This window comes from Neopelma chrysocephalum, unplaced genomic scaffold, assembly GCF_003984885.1.
Source record: "Neopelma chrysocephalum unplaced genomic scaffold, ASM398488v2 Primary Assembly neopelma1_148, whole genome shotgun sequence".
NCBI classification, from domain to species: Eukaryota; Metazoa; Chordata; class Aves; order Passeriformes; family Pipridae; genus Neopelma; species Neopelma chrysocephalum.
Window position 1 is genome coordinate 35834 of NW_020897810.1, and position 5654 is coordinate 41487.

Sequence of the window (5654 nt, forward strand, 5' to 3'; positions counted from 1 at the left end):
CACTGAGCTCCCAAAATCCTCAGCCAGCTCTTCCCCAAAACATTTGCAACCAAACTGCTCCCTGCAGCACTCGGGGATTCAGTGACAGAAATTGTTAGAAGTGCCATAATATAATTTGTAAATGATGTTGATTTACTCATTCCAAAGCCTTTTGAAGCAAATAGATTGTGTTCATTTTCTCCCACGAGCTGTACATTCAGAGTAACCATTGAAACACTCCATTTAAATATATATGCAATTAAACTAATGATGTTTTAGAACATCCTAAATAACAACACAGCACGAGGACAGCTGTCCATATCCTCTATTTAGGTTTACAGTTCTGCTGCACAGTTTGCTGGGTTAGTTTTCTTATAAATAGTGGTGTAAATCACCCATTTTCCTGCCTCTCAAACAGCAGCAGCTGCCCCCAGCTCAGAGCTGGCAATTAGAGGAGGGAAAGGATGGAAACAAAGGCCAGGGTTGCAAGAAAAAGCTATTCAGGTGTAATATTGGTGTAAAGCTTAATGCTTTCAGATGGTGTAAAGAGACTCCAGGGGAAAGGAGAATTAGGCCCTGTAATATCCAGTGTAATTATGCAAATTGATATTACAAAAAGGGCTTTTAATTGGGGATGCTCAACAACATTTCACTGGTGCCAGGTCGTTAATCTGGGTGGGAATCAGTTCAGCAGACTTGTCATGGGTTAAGGAACGTGGCCAGGGCTGTGCTGAAGTGATTCCACATGTTAACCTGGATTCCAGATGTTAAACTGCATGGAATCATGGAGCCATGGAATGGTTTGGATTGGAAGGGACACCAAGAATCATCACATTCCACCCCCTGCCATGGGCAGGGACACCTTCCACTGGCCCAGGTTGCTCCAGCCTGGCCTTGGACACTCCCAGGGATGGGATCCCTGCATTTCCCAGGCAGGGATTTGTCTCCCCACAGTCCCACAGTTTCATGAATTTTCTTTCTCTGCTCTGCAATCATCCTTTAATTCATTTTGCCTCCTCAGTAAATAAATCTCCAAATCAAACCAACTTCCCAGGTAACGGTTTCTGTTTCGAAGGCACATAAACCCCCAACACCTTCATCACCTTTGAATTGAAATAATTACTGCTTCTGTTTGCCACTAAACCTTCCGAGGGCCTTCCATTCATGGAGGAATCCACTAATGTTCAGCTTGTTAGGAGATGAGACCCCTCATTAACTCAGAGTATTAAATGAAACAGTTGAGTTGGTAACCAAATCGACAAAGGAACAGCTGAGTCTCTCTCTGTGATTAGGGACTTTGTCATCTTGTTCATGGATTAATTATATGGTCCATTATACTGAAATGTGTTTTTGATATCAAGACTAGTTTTGTTCTTGAGTTTTCCTACTTGCCAGCTGCTTTAATGTTCTTTATCTTTCCGGGAACAAGCAGCAAATTATAGATTTCTGCACTTGAAGGACGAATTTAGAACATGGTCTTGAATGGCTGTTATTTAAAAGAAGTTCAAGGGTAAATGTAGAGAGAACAATCTTCAGAAGGGGGAGTCTGGTGCAGCTCCTCTCTGCTGTGGTGTGGCCCTGAAAGCAAACAAACAAACAGGAACATCCTGGGAAATGGGCTGGAATGCTGCACATGCTTCCTGGGAGGAGATGTGGGAGGAAAACCCTTGGAGAGAAAGTCAGGGTTCAGTGTTGTGGGGCTGTGCAGGGGTTACCCTGATATATCAGCCACAGTCCCCAATAATCCAAGGGATTTCTAGTTGTAGAATCTCAGAATGGTTTGGGGTGGAAGTGACCTTAAAGCCCATCCAGTGCCACCCCCTGCCACGGGCAGGGACACCTTCCACTATCTCAGGTTGCTCCAACCTGGCCTTGGACACTTCCAGGGATCCAGGGGCAGCCACAGCTTCCCTGGGAATTCCATCCCAGCCCCTCCCCACCATCCCAGGGAGGAATTTCTTCCCAATATCCCACAAAACCCTACCCTCTTTGAGTTTGAATCCACTCCCCCTTGCTCCAGCACCACAGTTCCTGAGGAAATTTATGTGAGGAAATTCATGGAATGAAAGTGAATTCATTGTAATTTTGAACCTTTCTTTGGTTCAAAAGGTTCAAAAGACCCCTTTGGTTCAAAAGACCCCTTTCTTGGGGTCTTGGGGCTTTTTTAACCACTCGTGGGATCCAGAGAAGGACTGAGACCACCACTCTCAACCAGACTGAGCCCACCACTCTTGCCCAGACTGCACCAGCCTCTCACCAACAGGTTTTTCCCTCTCCTTTTCCTTTGGACTCAGGGGGCCCAAGGAACCCCACTCTGTTCCTGCCCCAGGGTGCTGGGTTCTACATTTGGGTTTTGTGGGTTAAAACCAACTGTTTGTCTGTATAATCGTACTTATTGTATTATTTTATTAAATTGTTATTCTGATTTATAATCTCTCTTTTGAATTGGATTCATTTCCCCTGCTGGTTTACCTTCAAACCAGCACACCAGGATGGCTACATTTCCCCTCTCAGGGATCTCCTGAGGGTGTGGCAGCCCTACCCTGCAGCTCCAGGAAGATTTGGACATCAGTGCTGGGCTTTCCTGCTTGGATTTAGGGAATGAGCAGCATCCCTGGGCTGCCAGAGAGGGGATTTTCATCCTGAAATCCATCCCAGAATCCTGAAGCACCACTGGAGTTTTGCAAGTACCTCGAGGAACTCGGCTCTTGTTCTATCCCTGATTGAAAAAATGCAGGTTTTGCTGAGGGTTGTGGCACTTCAAAGGCAGAGATAAGGAACAGGCCCTTGCAAATGAGGTATGTGTTTATCTCCAGCAGCTGCCTAACTAAGGGAATGGGAAAATTAAATTTGTCCCATAATTATCTTTTGTGCAAACAGGCAGTGGCCCTCCAGCCAGGCAGCTTCTAAAAGAGCCTATAATTATTGCATATAATAACCACCAACATTAATCTTAGCTGTTGCTTGTACAAAAATTATAAATTACTGCACCAAATCCTATTACTGCAAATATTAAAAGTTACTCAGCATTTATTTGAACCTGGATTTTTTTTTTTCATGTAACTTTGTGTTAATTTTCTCCCTGTTTCACAACTCCAGCAACTGTTGGAATAGACGGTCGATGGTTTAAAAAATACATTATTGTGAGATTGGAGTAATATGGCCAAAGAAAAGGTCTTAAAGTTGAAGGATTGGGAATATTCCTTGGGTTTGGCCAATCCAGGGCTTTATTCTTGTTGGGGTGTTTCTCAGGAGTTGTTTAGCTTGGATTTGTGGATTTGAGCCTCCAAACTATCCCAGTATCCCAGAATTCCTGCAGGAATTCTGCCTGTTCTCTGGGGAATTCCAACCTGAGGGCAAATGCACTTGGGAGCTTTGCTGGAGCTGGACTGGGGAGCAGAATTCCCACAGAATCAGGGAATATCCTGAGTTGGAAAGGACCCACAGGGATCATGGAAGCCCAGCTCCAAAGCTCAGTTTTTATTGGTCTCCCCTTCCTGGATGTGGTTTTGGAGGCTCCACCATCCCAGGTTGCTCCAACCTGGCCTTGGACACTTCCAGGGATCCAGGGGCAGCCACAGCTTCTCTGGGAATTCCATCCCAGCCCCTCATCAACCTCATAGGGAAGAATTTCTTCCCAATATCCCATCTAAACCAGTATATAGAATCATGGAATGGTTTGGCTTGGAAGGGATCTTCAAGATCAGGCAGTTCCACCCCTTTCCATGGGCAGGGACACCTCCCACTATCCCAGGTTGTTCCAGGCTCCTGATCCCACCCTGCTGGAGCAGAGTTTGAAGGAACATTTCTCCCTTTATTACTCCCAGACCTCCAAGTGCTTGGTGAAGGTTGAACATTTTGAGCTCTGATGTGCAGGAGGACTCTGTTATTTCTTGAAGACCTCACACAGCCACCCTTTCATGCCTGAAAATTCAGGGAATCCTGGAATGGTTTGGGTTGGAAGGGACCTTAAAGCCCCTCCAGTCCCAAGAAACCAAGAAACCTTTTTTTGTTGTTGTTTTTTCTCCTTTTGCTGCTGTGCTGAAAAAAGTTTGGGTATCCAGTCACTTAAGTCATAAAGAATTTAGAGTGTAAGACAACGTTCTTTTTTAGACTGTGCTGCTCCAGAGACAGTTTTGAAATGTTTCTCTGAGGTATTTATAGAATTCTCTCTGTTCTCCTCAAAATAATCTCAAACTGCTTTATTTTCTGTCTAGTTCTCGAGTTTTGAAGGCCCTTTTAGATGGGTTTTTGATATTATTGTTATTTCAGGGGGTGAACTTGGATTCTCTTGAATATATTTTAATTATTCCACCTTATTTTGGAGGATGGAGCCAAGACACAAAGCATTGGAGCAGCTGACTTGGGGTGGAGCCTGGGGACACGACTCTGGAGCCCAAACCCTTCTGGAGCTGGGAATTTTGCATCCCATAAAGAACATGCTCTTCTCTATTTTCTGGGTGGGTTTGAAGCAGTTTTTTCCAGCCTTTGATCCCCTTTTGTCCACAGGGAGAAGCAGGAGGGAGCGTGGCCGTGCCTGGATGGAACTCCTGGATGCACCATCCTCAGCTCCTGGGAGGTTTTTTCTCCCTGAAATCCCTGGTGTGAAAATAAAATCACTCCCCAAAGTAACTTGGGCTGGGTAGAAGCATAATTTTGTGAGCATGTTGATCAGAAATAGGCTTATAAATCATCTGCTGCCTTAAAAAAAAAAGCCATTTAATGTAGAGGAGAATTCCTTTTGCTCTTTGTGGAGCTCCCCTGGACTCTGTAGCTCTTATTCTTAAAGGTCAGAGAGCTGCACTCTGGTTTTTGCTGCCTTCAGAATGGATTTGAACAGTGGAGAGGAGAATGAATCTGGTTGTAAATACAGAAATACAGCAGGGCACGTGTGGAACTACATTGGAAGGTCCTGGTTGGGTCAAAACAGGGCAGAGTTGAGGGCAGGCTTTGAGGAATGCCCAGAAGGGGGGGAATAAAGGCTGGTTGTTTGTAGACAAAGCTGCCTCGGGAGGAGCAAGGGCCCCTTGGAGTTACTGCAGCAAGATTTGCATTTCTGCTCAGCCTCAGGTGCTGGAGCTGGGAAATCACTTGGATTGAGCAGGAATCACTGGAGCAAACCCCAAAGCAGCTGGAACACAATAAGTGCCATCTCAGTTCAGGATGTTCCCTGATTCTGTGGGAATTCTGCTCCCCAGTCCAGCTCCAGCAAAGTTCCCAAGTGCATTTGCCCTCAGGTTGGAATTCCCCAGGGAACAGGCAGAATTCCTGCTGGAATTCTGGGATACTGGGATAGTTTGGAGGCTCAAATCCACAAATCCAAGCTAAACAACTCCTGAGAAACACCTCAACAAGAATAAAGTCCTGGATTGGCCAAACCCAAGGAATATTCCCAATCCTTCAACTTTGAGACCTTTTCTTTGGCCATATTACTCCAATCTCACAATAATGCGTTTTTTAAACCATCAACCCTCTATTCCAACAATTTCTGGAGTTGTGAAATATGTTTAGCAAGGATTTGGAGGAGGAATTGCTGCTGGGGAGGATTTGGAGGAGGAATTTCCTGACAGAGGTGTTGTGTCCCTCTCATCATCCCCATGGCCCTAAAACTTGTGGAAAAGGAATCAGTCCATTATGGGAACACATCCCTGGCTGCCCCAACAATTAATCTGAGC